At 53.3% G+C, this 14,941-nt stretch overlaps 1 pseudogene; it reads right to left on the minus strand.

Moving 5' to 3' along the window:
- Positions 1 to 10,492: 10,492 nt before the first annotated feature.
- Positions 10,493 to 14,551, minus strand: LOC134048175 (olfactory receptor 14C36-like; annotated as a pseudogene).
- Between the last annotated feature and the right edge of the window lie 390 nt (positions 14,552 to 14,941).

Raw genomic sequence — 14,941 nt, forward strand, 5'->3', positions numbered from 1 at the left:
TCAAGTGTGTCTTGGAGTATAGTGTCATTGGGGGCACACACAAGTACATCATCCATGTAGTGTAGGATAATGGCCTCCCCCTTTTCAGCATGCACTGGGGAAAGCAACGAGGCTACATACCACTAGCAGATGGAGGGACTGCACTTCATTCCCTGGGGAAGGACTTTCCAGTGGTACCTCTTAATTAGGGCTTCTCGATTAGTGGTGGGTACCGAAAAGTCAAACCGTGGAGTATCCTTTGGGTGGAGGGGAATTTGGAAGAAACAGTCCTTGATGTCCAGGACAGCCAATTGCCAATTTTGGGGAAGCATTGTTGGAGAAGGCATCCCAGGTTGGAGAGACCCCATGTCCTCAATTACTTTGTTTATCTCCCGGAGGTCATGGAGATCATGATCTTGTCACTTGTCTTTCCCTGGTTTCTTTATCACAAAGACCGGGGAATTCCAAGGGCTAGTTGTTTCTTCTATGTGGCCCTTTGCCAATTGCTCCTCTATGAGCTCTTCAAGTGCCTTGAGCTTTCCCTTGCTAAGTGGCCACTGGTTTACCAAAATTGGAGTGTTATTCAACCATGTTAACTTTTGGGCAGGGCACTCTACAGTGGCCACCATTAAAAATCCTGGGGAGTTTTAGGGATAACTAATTTGACCCCCACTGGGACATGGTGTCTCTCCCCCATAGGGGGCACTTGTATTCTGTAACAATTGGATGGACACTGGCCAATTTTCCGGCTGGCCCCTCAATCTGAACAATGCTTTTTGAGACTTTTGCCAATTTTATCCCTCCTATACCCTGGATTTTGCCTGCCACGGGTTGCAGGTCCCAGTGTGACGGCCACATCCTTTTGGGTATGATTGTCACATCTGCCCCTGTGTCAAGCACCCCTTCCACATGGAGATGGTCTGATCCATGGGTTAGGTTGCATGCCATAGAGGGTTTGTCCTCACCCACCACTTCTGCCCATTCGACTTCAGGTGATTTTCCATCTACTGGAATAGGAATTGCCTGGGCAATGATTTGCCCTTCAGCCAGATAGAAAGGTCTTTGGGGACATCGTACCAGGAGAACAAGGCTACTTATGTTTCCCTTGATGGTCATGGGAGCTATCTCAATTTCCAGGGGTGTGTGTGCTGTGTCCCCAATAACAAAATACTCACTGTCCAGTTCCCTGTGGTTTAACGTCACGTCCTGTAAGTTGTCTGGCTGGTCCACTGCAGTGAATGTCCAGTCAGTAGAGCTGAAATGAAAACCTTTGGTAGTTATAAGCTTAAAACGGCCTTGCGGCTGCTTAACCTTTTTAAACAAACATTCATTTTGCATTCCCACAACCTGTTTCCCTTCCTCCCTCATTTCAGTCAAGAGAGAGGCTTTTGCCAGTGTGGAGCCTGCTGCATTTACATCTTTGCGTGCGGTTATATCAGTTGCGAGTACGCGCCTTAAATTTAGGTTTTTTGCTGGTTGAGTTTGTTTTGTTGTTGGCTTCGTCGACAGTTTTTGGCGAAGTGTCCTGGGTTTCTGCAGTGGAAGCAGATGATATGCTGAAGCTGCTCTGGTGTCATGGGCTGCTTCTTTACTCTTGATGTCACAGTTGCTGCAGTTCTTGGGTTTGGCAGACCAAGCTTTATTTCTGGTCCACTGAACAGTTCGGCGTTCCTGGTGCATGCTTCTATAATCTCTGGTAAAGTAGGTGGTGGCATTGGAGGCAGGCCCAGGATTATTCTGCGACAGGCCTCATTAGCATTTCTCTGGGCCAACTCCTTAACGAGTTCGTCTTGTGCTAAGGGATTCTGCACTTATCTTTGGATCTGTTCTTGAAGGCGATCAACAAACTGCAAAAAGGGCTTAGAAGCAAACTCTTTAACATTAGTGTAACTACCCATGGTCTGGGTAAAAGCCATATCTGCTACTTCACAGATTTTTGTTAGAATACATTTTGTTAGTACTCTGACTTGATCATCAGGGTTAGACCACTCCCCTTCCTCACATAAATGTTCTAAAGTTATAGGACTTCCATCTGTGTCTACTGCGTTTTGGCTATGTTGTAGCAGTTTCTTTAGCAATCCCTTCAGAGATCTCTTCCAAATGCTTTCCCACATATCAAACTCTGAGGGGCTCAGGAGACACTTGAAAAGATCTTGAAGATCAGCTGGAACTAATTCATTGGATGTTAGGGTAGCTTTCAACATCCCTTTAAAGATTTCACTATTGCGGCCAAATTCGTTTTGAATTTTGCAAAGTTCCCTAAAAGTTTGATATGAAAAATTTTGGAATTGTCTGATTTCATTTCTCCTTCCTGTATATATAACAGGAGCAAGTGATGGTATGTTATTTTGTTCCAGGTTCCAATTCCCGGATTCCCGATTCCCAGGGTTTCCCCCCACCCCCCCACCCCCGCAAGGGCTGGGAGGTGGGACACGTCCCCCCGCTGCTCCCCCCGAGGCAGCCGGGAGCAGGGCCAGGCCTTCCCCCGCAGGGGCCAGCAGGGTGGGCATGGCCAGTGCCAGCACCCCCGGGGCAGCCTGGAGCAAGGCTGCTCCCTGCCCCGCAACCGCGACAATCCAGGGAGGAGAAACTTCCCTCCCCTCGGGAACCGGGAAGGGTTTCACCCCACCCCACATGGCAGCCGGGGGGTGGGAACCCCCCTCGCTTGTCCCCATACTTGCTGCAGCTTGGAGGAGGACCCGTTTCCCCCCCACCCCTGGGGGGTCCATGAGAGGGGATGGCTCCATCCCGCTCCCCGCTCCCGTTGCAGCTCGGAGTGCAGGCTCCCTCTTCCCTGCCCCCCTTCCCGTGGCGACCCTGAGGGCAAGCACAGGAAACAGCAGGGGAGGGGCCGAAGCCACCCGGGTGGGAAGGGGGACGGTGGGAACCGGGATTGCAACACCTGGAGGGGTGGCCACAGGGTGATGCCATGCAGGGCAGGTACCTGGAGGAGGGAGGGGGCGGGTCGGAGGGATGGAAAGGGTTATTGGAGGAGGAAAGGTTAGGGGCAGGTACAAGCGGGAAATAGGAATTTTGGGAAGAAAGAAGGTAACCTGGGGGAACAAACACGTGGCCGCCACCATGGTGGAATCCCCCCTGGTATTCAGAGACCCCCAGGGGATCGGCCACATGGCCTGGATACTGTTCTGGGAAACCACGGCTATGGCAGACTTCCTGAACATCCTGGGGAGACCCATGCGTCCTTTTCAATTCAGGGGCAGAGGGGGAGAGAGGAGAAGGGATAGGGAAAGTCAGAGGGGTTTCCTGTGGCTGTCTTTTCAGTTCTCCATCAATTCTTTGCAAACTTTTAGGAATATTGGAAGGAACTGACAAAGTGATTCCTCTCCATCTCCTATTTTTCATGTTAAAAGATCCCCAATTTTGTCCCAAGAGGAGCTTGAATTTACATTCTGCAGGGTAAAATGAGGGAACTGAATAAATAGCCAACACACAAAATGCTTTAAACATCTTTTAGAAGTCCTAACATTTCCATTATGTAAACTTTCCTGAATTTGGGAATATAAACTCCTGTGTTGCACAGAAAGCTTAGAGCCCATACTGTTAAATGCAAACTGTGCAAACAATCTACCTTTTCTTGCAGTCAGAAAAACTGGAAAACAGGCAGGTGTTTCCCCCCTAACCCCGGGTTAGAAGGAGCCATGCATGGGTTCTGCTGCCACCCATGTGTTCCAGCCGACCCCCCATGCTCTGCCACATCACCAGCTGCACCACCCCAACACTGGGGTCTTTTTGGGGTCCCTGCCAGCTGCAAGGGTCACTCACCCCTTCCTGGAGGCTTGGGTGATCCAAACTGCTGCAAAGAAAAGTCCTTTGTCCCAAACTGACTTGTTTGGCTCAAAACCAAGCTACCAGTTTGTTCCTTTCTAGCAGAATATAGCGCAGAAAGCAATTTCATTCTAGAAAGGAGCTGAGAAATGCAAAAGGCTTAATGAATCCTTAGATAGGACTCCAGCCAGAGCATGAGGCTCTCAAACTTCTCTGAGAAAGCCTCACATTGGAGCGCCAGCTATCGGATCTTCCTGGGTCTCTCTGACCTGCCTCGGCTAGCTTGGGCTCAGAGAGATAGGGGATTTTTTATTTGACGTGGACAAAGGCAAAAGATTAGAGGAGGCTCTCCTTCCCAGGATGATCCAAGTTTATTGTCCTGAATAGTTCCAGGGAGAAGAGAGAGAGCATGGGAAATGCGGGGTATTTTCAACCCCAACTCAGGCGCAGAGGAACCCCGGGTCATAGCCACTCTGGGCTGGCCAGGGGAAAGGGAGGTGTTACGGGGAGGGGGAGAACCATGCTACAAACCGAGGGGGAAAACAGAACAAACCGTCCTCAGTGCAACACAAAGCTATAAATGTTCATTACGACACCTGTCCTCTCCCTGGATCTCTGTTGCAGATGGAAGCTGCAACACCTATAACCTCTCAACACCTATAACATTCTCACCTATAACCTCTCTTTTGAATGCACAGATGTTTCCAGGTATGTTAAGCAGGATTTGTTCAATGTTTCTACAAAGCTTTTCTATTCCTCATGAACAAAGTGGCTATTTTGTCACTGGGGTCCCATGGAACCAAGGGCCCATTGTGACACAGCCAGGCCATGTGTATCCAGTGGTCCACTGTGACACTGTGGATCCAAGAAGACCATGGTGACACCACTGGAACCTCATGGAACCAAGGAGTCCCTGCTGGCCCAGTGGGGCTGCGTGGAGCCAATGCTCCACTGTTACAATCCCCATCCAAGGAGTCCATTTTGACAGCTAGGGAAGCTCATGGAATGAGGTAGGCCATGGTAACACTGAAGAACTTAATGAAACCAAACATCCATTGTGACCCAGCAGGGCATCATTGGAACCAAGGAACTGCTGCTGACAGTACAAAAACTCATTGAACCAGGGGCCCTTTTGGCACTGCAGAACCAAAACAGCTGCTGGACCTTGTCCCCTGGCCCTGCACAGCTCCTTGGGAGGCACGGCAGGAGCAGGACCCTGGAAGCCTTGGGAATGCCCCTCTGGGATCCGTGGCACACGCTCCCAGTGTCTGGAATGCCAGTTCCCAGCAAGGAAAAGATGCCCCTGAAGGCAAAGCTCTTATGAAAGAGCCAAAAGCCAAGTGGAGCAAAATCTTACAGGGACAATTCAGTACCTGCCTTTGTAACTTCACCCATGGTTATTATATCTCCTGGACTGGGAATTATATCAGGGGAGGGTCTTTGGTGGGAGCTGCCCTGGGTTAAGGGAGACACTGAGAGAGAAACACATCAGGTAAAAAAGGCAGGAGAGAAAGGAGGACATGAACACAGTCAGCTGTCTTTGCTCCTCAGAACACCCTAGATTGGATTTAAATACACCTCATTGTGCAGGACCTCTGTGGCTTCTCCTCCCGGTTGGATTAATGAGCTGTGGAGCCACTCAAAACTACCTCTTCCACAAGGTTCTGCTGGGAGATTTCCCTCCCTGGCCTCTGTTCTGTGCTTGCTGCCCCAGCCATGGTGTCCCAGCCCCTGTTCTGGCCCAGCCCAGGACAGGAGCATTGAGGGTGGGAACGGCCCCTGTGCTGTGGTGCCCACAGCAGCCCTGGGGCTCTGTGCCCCATGGCCTCCCTGCTGGGCAGCCTCTGCCAGCTCCTGCAGAGCCCATGGCACCTGTGGGCCTGCACTGACAGCCTACCCCGGGCTCTGCTGGGCTTGGGGCCAGCAGAGAGGCCAGGCAGGCCTGGCCATGGCTGGGAACAGGCCCTGAGCCCTGCAGGAGGATGGAGCTGGGCCACAGCCAAACTCAGCCCAGGACAAACCTTGGCTCAGCAGCCAGGGCTGGCAAGGGCTGGGGACAGAGGCTGGCGCTGACAAATGTCCTGGGCCCCCTCCCTGCTCCATGCGTGCCACCAAGGGCACAGAGCAGCCTCTTCTCTGGGCACTTGCCTGTTTTCAATGCCTTCCCCAGGCGCTGGCCCTGCCCCACAAGGCCTGGGCTGTGTCCTGCCCCTGCACGCTCAGCCAGGCTAAACTGGACACTGCTGGTTTCTCTAGCAGGCTCTCTCAGGCTAGCCCAGCTCCCTGCAAGCTGTGCCCTGTGCCCTGAGCTCTCTGCAGCACCAAGGGCCTCTCCCCAGCACAGCCCAGCTGGCTCTTGCCACACAGCTCTGCTCAGGCCAGGGGGCTCTGGGCAGTGACCCCATGGCCTCAGCCCCTGGCAAGGGCACAGCAGCAGCTGCAGCTCCGAGAGGACTCAGCCCTGGCCATGGGGGAAGGTGGTTGGCCAAGGCCAAAGGAGGCTCCCTGTGTGCCCCGCTGCCCTCTCCCTGAGCTCCTGAGAAGTCTGCAGCCCCTCCTGCCATCCCATATGCCCAGGCCAGCACAACAGCCCTGGCCTTGGGGCCCTCCAGAGCTGCTCCTGCTCCAGGCCCAGGGCCCATCCCAAAGCTGGGGCAGCCACAAAGCTGTGCCCATTTCTGCTCATTCCTGCTCTGATGAGGATGGATCCTCAGTGATTTAGAAGTTGCTGATGAATTTTACTACTCCAGAGGCCTCTTCTTTCTTGACGTCTGTGGTTGAGAATTTCAGTGACAAAGGCAAATAAGCATTTTTTCAAAACAGCCAGACAAGAAAAGCCCCTGGGGAAAAAAAATCGTTTTTCTATTCTTCTGTGGTTAATTAGATGGATTTCAGAAGTGTTTTGAAAGTGAATATACTTTGTTAAAAACAACCCCAAGGCAACTATGTTTTTCCTCTTAAGTTGTTATGTTTAAAGAATTATATCAGCAATGTCCAATTCATATTGACTCACCAGCACCTTCTCATGCAGTCTGAATATATATAAAAATCAAGACCCTTCATGGCTGACAAACAATCAAACTTTATCCCCATCCATCCCAACCATTTCCCTCATCCAACCCCTGGGACTCCTATGAATCAGGCATGGTGTGACCAGCAGGACCAGCACTGGTTGGGCAGCACCATGAGTGCTGTGTCCACTTTTGGGCCCCCAGTTTAGGAAGGACATGGAGGGGGTGGAGCATGTCCAGAAAAGGGCAACAAGTCTGCTGAGGGGTCTGGAACACAAGTCCTGTGAGGAGAGGCTGAGGGAGCTGAAGTTTGTTATCCTACAGAAGACTCAGGGGAGATCTCATCACTCTCTACAACTCCCTGACAAGAGGGTGCAGGCAGGTGGGGGTCAAGCTCTTCTCCCAGGGAACAGTGACAGAACAAGAGGACACAGCCTTAAGCTTCACCAGGAGACATTTAGGCTGGACATGAGGAAATAATCTTCACAAAAACAGTGATAGGAAGGGCATTGGAATTGGCTGCCCAAGGGGGAGAGTGAGTCACCATCCCCGGAAGAGTTTCAGGAAAGACTGGATGTGGCACTGAGTGCCATGGTCTGGGTGACAAGGTGGTGTTGGGTCACAGGTTGGACTTGATGTTCTCAAAGGCCTTTTCCAGCCTGGGTGATTCTGTGATGATTGACACTGCAGGGCCCTGGGGAAGCAAGGGGCCATTGTGACACTGCGGGGCCTCGTGGAACTGAGAGGACCAGAGTGACATTGTGTACGACATGGCACCATAGAGCCAAGGGGCCATTGTGACACTGTGAGGATAAATGGAAGCAGGGAGTCCATGGTGACAGCCTGGGTCCTCGTGGAACCACAGAGGCCACTGTGACACTGTAGGGCCTTGTGGAACCAAGGGGCCATTGTGGCACTGTGGACCCAAGGAGAGCCTTGTGAGAGCCTAGGGCCCAATGGAATCAAGGAGCCATTGTTCCATGGCAAGGACTCTTGGAACAAAGGAAACAACTGTGACACTGTGGAGCCCCATGGAACCAAGGGTCCCTCATGACACTGCAGGATCTTGTGTAAGCAGGGCTTCATTGTGACACTGCAACACCAAGGAATTCATGGTGGCACTTGGAGGCCTCATGGAGCCAAGAGGCCACTGGGACACTGCAGGGCCTTGTGGAACCATGCAGAACATTGTGACAGAGCAGGACCTCGTGTAATGATGGGGCCATTGTGACACTGCAGGGCCCCCTGGAACAAAGGGGCCAGTTCTGCTCCTCAGGGACTCATGGAATGAAGGAAACATATTTGACACCATGGTGCCCATGGAGACCGAAAGGCCATTGTGACACTGTGGAATCACGGAGAGCATTGCTGCACTGTGAGACCTCATGGACCCAAGGACCCATTGTGACACTGCGGAGTCCAATAATATAAGGGACTTCGTGACACCAAAGGAGTCACAGACAACAGAAGGGACATTGTGACACTGGGAGGCCTCACAAAACCGTGGCAACACCAAGACAGCAGGAGGGCCCTGCACAGGTTCCTGGACAGGCTGGATCCAGGGCCCAAATCCACCAAGGAGAGGTTTAACAAGACCAAGTGCTGGGTCCTGCACTTAGGCCACTTGCAGTGGTGGTCTGGTCCTGCACCACCCCTGCGGTGCTACAGGCTGGGGACAGAGTGGCTGGACAGCAGCCAGGCAGAAAGGGACCTAGGGCACTGATGGACAGCAGACTGGACATGAGCCAGCAGTGTGCCCAGGTGGCCAAGAAAGCCAATGGCATCTGGCCTGGACCAGGAATGGTCTGGCCAGCAGGACGAGGGCAGTGATTCTTCTCCTGTACTCAGCATTTCTTGGGCAGCACCTCGAGTCCTGTGTCCAGTTCTGGGCCCCCCAATTTAGGAAGGACACGGAGGGGCAGGAGCATGTCCAAAGGGGGGTAACAAGGCTGGTGAGGGCTCTGGAACACAAGTCCTGTGAGGAGCAGCTGAGGGAATAGGGATTGTTTATCCTGGAGAAGAGGAGGCTCAGTGGAGACAAGGTAATGTCAAGGGCACAGATTGGACTTGATGATCTCCAAAACCTTTTTCAGCCTTGCTGCTTCTGTGATTCTCTGAAACTACCCCTGTAGCAGTTGCAGGATGAGCCCTGGGCCTCCTCATCAGAAGGTGCAGCAGCCCAGGTCCCTCAGCTTCTCCTCACAGCCCCCAAAGCCCATCCTGTCCTGCAGAGCCTCTCCAGCCCCTCCTCATTGCCCAGAACAGGGAACCCCACAGACAGACACACCACCCCAGATGTGCCCTCCTGGCCTGTGGTGCCTCTGGCAAGGGAGCAGCACGAGGCACTGCAGGACCCTGCAGACAATTCCTGAAACACTTGGAGGATGATCCTGCTCCCCAAGGGACGTTCCCATGGTGCCAGATCAGGAACTGAAATGGGGTGTGGGGCCAGAGAGTAAAGCGAAAACAGGGATGGGCTGTTTGCAGGGGAGAGGACAGAGAAGGGTAAGATTAAGAAATATGGAGCAGAAAAGAGTAAAGAAATCAAAGGTGAAGCCAAGGAAATACTCAGGGCAGTGTGGGGGTGGCCCTGGCTCTGAGCAACAACGTCTGCAGTGGGACAGGAAACTCACAGCTCATGGGAACAAACTTTCTGGCTGACTTCAGAGGCCACAAAAAAAAACCTGAGTGGTTTCCCTCTGGTCCCCCAGCCCTTGCTGGCCCCAGGGGCTGATGGCATTTGTGCTCCCTCAGGTCCATCTCCCCACAGCAGCACCATGGCGGTGCTGACGCCTGCTCTGTGCAATGCAAGCAGGGGCTCCTGAGCCAGTGCTGCCGTGTCTGTGCCTGCAAGGATGCAGTTCCTGTGTGAGCTGGGGGAGAGGCCAGGGCTGCAGAGGGGGGATGTTGTTGGCAGGTGCATGAGGACACTCTGGGACGCTGCCCTGGGGTGTCCAGTGCAGTGGGGATGGATCAGCCCCTGCTCTGCTGCTCCTTGACAGGGTCTCCCCTTGCAGGGACCTTGCAGAGCATCAGCCATGCTGCTTGCCCCCAGTCTGGCCGGGGGCAGACTGGGGCTGCTCCCGGGGGTTTTCTCTGCTCAGCATTGACCTGGCCAATGTTCTGGAGAGAACCTGGGCAAGGAGCCTCAAGCCCCTAGGCCCTGCCCTGAGGTGTCAGTGCTGCCCCAGCAGTGTCCATGGCCTGTCCCTGCTGCAGCCCTGGCACTGCCACCCCCAGGGCTGTGCCCAGCCCCAATAGCACTCAGGCCCTGCAGCAACACGAGGGGCAGGAGGGCAGCGGGGCAGTGGCACGGGAGCAGCACTGGCAACACCAAGTGCTGCTGCTGCTGCTGCTGCTGCTGGGCACAGCTGCTGTGCCAGTACTGATCTGCCCCCAGCTCTGCACACAGACATTGCTGCTGCAGCTCCAGAAGAGGGAACAAAAGGGGCATCTCAGATTATAGCTTTGTTGGTAAAGAGATCCTTTAGGTCATTAAAGCCACCCAGGGCACAGGTTCATATTGACACTATCTGGGTCTACAGATAACATGGGGAGAAACAAAATTATCTCTGGCAAAAACATTGTCATTTCTTAGTGGAATATATCAAAATACTAAAAAAAAGGAAAGAAAAGGACAATCCATCTACTAAACTGAAAAATTACTATCAAAGATTACTTTTATTGCAAGAGACTTCCAGAAGTTGGCAAGAAGTTTACAGTTTCTTAATCGATCCAGTCATCAGTATCCACACTGCAGCCTTGAGCTCCTGGTTCCTCAGGCTGTAGATGAGGGGGTTCAGAGCTGGAGGTACCACCGAGTAAAGAACTGACAGGGCTAGATCCAGGGATGGGGAGGAGATGGAGGGGGGCTACAGGTAGGCAAAAAAAAACATTGCTGACAAACAGGGAGACCACAGCCAGGTGAAGGAGACAGGTGGAAAAGGCTTTGTGCCGTCCCTGCTCAGAGGGCATCCTCAGCACAGCCCTGAAGATCTACACATAGGAGAAAAGAGTGAACACAAAACAGCCAGAAAATAAAGAGATACCAACAGCAAGTAGCGCAAGTTCCCTGAGGTAGGAGTGTGAGCAGAAGAGCTTGAGGATTTGTGGGATTTCACAGAAAAACTGGCCCAGGGCATTGCCATAGCACGCGGGCAGGGAAAATGTACTGGCTGTGTGCAGCAGAGCATTGAGAAAGCCACTGGCCCAGGCAGCTGCTGCCAAGTGGGCACAAGCTCTGCTGCCCAGGAGGTTCCCGTAGTGCAGGGGTTTGCAGATGGACATGTAGTGGTCGTAGCACATGATGGTCAGGAGGAAATACTCTGCCAGGATGAAAACTAGAAAGAAAAAGAGCTGAGCAGTACATGCTGAGTAGGAGATGTTCCTGGTGTCCCAGAGGGAATTGTGCATGGCTTTGGGGACAGTGGTGCAGGTGGAGCCCAGGTCCCTGAGGGCCAGGTTGAGCAGGAAGAAGAACATGGGGGTGTGCAGGTGGTGGCCACAGGCTACCGTGCTGATGATGAGGCCATTGCTCAGGAGGGCAGCCAGGGAGATGCCCAGGAAGAGGCAGAAGTGCAGGAGCTGCAGCTGCCACGTGTCTGCCAATGCCAGCAGGAGGAAGTGGCTGATGGAGCTGCTGTTGGATATTTCTTCTCTCTAGGCATCATGGACTCTTGAAACAAGACATTGACAACCTCGGACCAACCTCTTTGAGTCAGTGCTATGGCATTTTATTTGGAATTCCCTTTTAACTACTTCTTTTCCTCTGGGGAAACTTCATTAAACTTTTTTTTTTTTTTTTTTTACTTCTGGATTGTGCTCCTGAGTTACTGCATCATCTTCAGCATCACTTTCAGCCAGAACACTGGGGAGCACAAAGACAAAACAGGGCTCCCTGTGCCCCAGTGCACTCAGAACTGCTGGTCCCACACAGCTGCCCTTTGTTCATTTTACCTGGCTCTAATTCAGGTTAATCACACTTTAATCACACAAGTGTGCAGGACAAAAAAAAAGTGGACTTCAGCCCTGGGGGCTCAGCTCTGCCCTGCAGACCCCTCCCAGCACAGGGCACTGCGCAGGGGCATCTCCCTGGCAGCAGGGCCTTAAGAGCAGCTCAGACAAACTGAGATGCTGCAAGCCAAGGTGCAGTGGCTGTCTGTAGGCAGAGCAGGGTAAGGAGGCACTTCGTGAGGGAGAGCTGAGGCACATCTGCTGATCCCCAGTGGGACAGTGTAGGAGTCTCAGTGACACAGACACACCTGCCAGCCCCTTTGCCTTGCCCTGAGGAGAGAGCTGAGAGCAGCCCTGGCCATGCAGCAGCATCTCCAGAGCAGGAGGAATCTGCCCTGATGGGGGTGGCTCCTTCCACCTCCAACTTCTCCCCACAGTCCATGGGGAGCTGAAAGGCAGGTGAGAGCTGAGAGCTACCCCTGGCAGGTGGCACATGCCCTGGGCTGGCCAAGAGCTCTGAGGGCTGCAGGAGCTGCTCTGCAGGACAGCCCTGGGCAGCCCTGGCTGCAGCCCCAGCTTCAGCCCTTGCAGCCATCCTGGGCAGCAGGACTGCCAGAGTCCTCTGGACACTTGCCCCAGGCTGTGGGGTGTGCTGGCTCCAGGAGATCCCTCCAGGAGCACAGGGGACATTGCCCTGCACCCGCAGACTCACCATGTCCAGGGCTGTGAAGATGTTTCCCCAAGTGAAGTCTCAGCTCAACGTCTTCCCAATCCTGATTGCCTTTAGCCTGTCTGTGCCTGGCTCCTGTCCCCTCAGTGCCTGCAGGCAGTGCCCTCAGCCCTGCTGGGCTGGGAGAGGAGCTGCTCCTCATCAGAAATGTCTTTTTGAAGCTTTTCTTGTTTACCTTGGGAGTTGCCTCTGTGCCAGGAGCTCAGCCCAGCTCAGCAGCACATACAGAGCACAAAGACTTTAATGACCCTCTTTGGGATTTGGTGCGGTTTGTAACAGACTCAGTCCCAGAGAGAGTGTTTAAAAAACTTCGCAAAACTCAAAATCAGATACAAACTCCAAAGTTTCCTGAAGTTTTACTAGGTTCCACGGAGAGGCATGACTGAGAAAGTTGTCCTGGTTTGAAAGACAGGTGTTTGCCAAGGAAAGCAGAAGCTTCCCTTTGGACTGAAAAAAAAAAAAAGTGATTCTTCCGATTATTATAATTTTGGAATTAAGAGAGCTCTCAGGCAAAGATATGGGGGTAGGAATAACAGTTCTTTACTAGTATATCTAACATGACAAACAAGAACAACAGCTATGAAATTACCCACAAACAGAACAGTAACTCAGTCCCAGTGTTTTTTGGCTGCAGGCACCTTTTCCCTGAGCTGCAGTTCCCAGTGCTGGGGGGCGGGCAGGTCCTGCAGAGCTGCAGGAGGGCTGGGGGTGATGGCAGCGCTGTCCCAGGGGGAGAGAGAGATGGAGGGAGCCATCCGCTCACAGTGTGGGTGGGGGGCGGGCAGGTCCCGTAGAGCTGCAGGAGGGCTGGGGGTGATGGCAGCGCTGTCCCAGGGGGAGAGAGAGATGGAGAGAGCCATCCGCTCACGGTGTGGGTCCCGGTGCCCAGCAGAGTGCTGGACGGTGATAGTTCACAGCGAGAAGTCAGCAGTGCAGGGTCCGATAGTGGTTTCCGGACGCTGGGATGGCAGAGATGGGGGAGAGGCAGCGATCGTCCTTCTCGTCCGAACTCCGCGGGGGAAATGGGCCAAGACCCAGCCTTCTGCTTCCTCTTCTGGCTGTTTGAATCTTGCGGGGTTTCCCTCCTCTCTCTCTCCTCCCCCTTGTCACCAGGGCCCAGTCAACAAATATCTTAGCATGACAATGGGGAAAATTCCACAGAGGGAAAAGGGAGAGAACCAACCCCCAACCAACCCCCAATAAAATTGTACCCAGATTCCAGTTAGAGCACTGGTCGCACTGAAGACAGGTGGGGACAAACAAGGGAAAGGTGTCCCTGATGCTGAGCAATCCTGGATGTGTCTCAGGAATGCAAAGGGCCAAAGGCTGAGCCCCAGCCCCTGGCAAGGCAGATCCTGTCCCTCCCTCATTGCTCAGGGCTCTTCCCAGGGCACTGGTCTCTGGGGATGTGCAATGCCAAGGGCAGGACCATGGGGCGGCCCCTGCCAGGCTGCTGAGCAGGGACAAGGAGGCAATGAGGCCCCAGCACAGCAAGGCTCACTTGTCCCCTGCTGGCCAAGGGCCCAGGGCCAGCAGCCATGGCCAAAGTGCTGCAGGAGTTGGCTCTGGCAGGGCCTTTCAGCTGCTGCCCATCCCTGTGCCCTCTGCAGCCCAGGCTGTCCTATGGTGTCCATGCACTGCCCCTCTGTCCCTGCAGGCTGTCCTCATCCCCCGGGTGCCCCACCTCGCTGGCCCCTTCCTTTACTGACAGCTCTGAGTCCTGCCTGCCTCTGCCTGGCCATACAAAGCCTTGGGCTGCTCCAGACTCCTTCTGGGGGACGTGGTGCACCACAGCCCTGCCCCACGAGAAAAATTCCTTTCTCCTTGGTTCCAGTCTTGGCTCTCCTCTCAACCTCAGTGTCAACTCCACTGAGCACAGAATTCCTTTGTCTCTATGTAGTGGTCATGTGCCCAAAGCCACCAAATCCCATCTTGGATGATCTCTGGGCCCTCTCCAAGGCATTTGCAATTGAAAACATTATGCTCATAATCTACAAAAAAACACTAGAGGACCAAGGCAGCCAAACCACTCTGTTCTGCGTACTTCCATCTGGGAGCAATTCTCGGATATATGGAATTTTAGAGGCCACATGCCGTTTTTGGCCATGGCCCATGGAGGAGAAGCAAGATTCCTTTCCATAGAAAGAAAGGAGGAGTGCACCAGTGCTTCAGGGGTGGATGAGAGGTCACCACTTGAGGACAAGGCCAGGTAAAGCAGTCTGGTCTTGTATCTTTTGCCTTGGAGAAACCCTTTTATATATGGAATATTTTAGAGGGAACTCCAATTTCAGAGATGGGTAACAGGAAATATAGATGTTTCTTTTCCATAGGAAGGCAAGCCAAAAGCCCAAGTGCTCCAGGGGCAGATGAGAAGCAGCCCTTGACATGCTAAATTCAGCTGGACCTGCCAGGTGGTCTGTGGGATTCCCAGTCAGCCAGATCTGTTCCATGTCCCTTTCGTTCCACGAGGCCCCAGTGTCAG

This window comes from Cinclus cinclus, chromosome 11 (genome assembly GCF_963662255.1).
Source record: "Cinclus cinclus chromosome 11, bCinCin1.1, whole genome shotgun sequence".
Classification (NCBI taxonomy): Eukaryota; Metazoa; Chordata; class Aves; order Passeriformes; family Cinclidae; genus Cinclus; species Cinclus cinclus.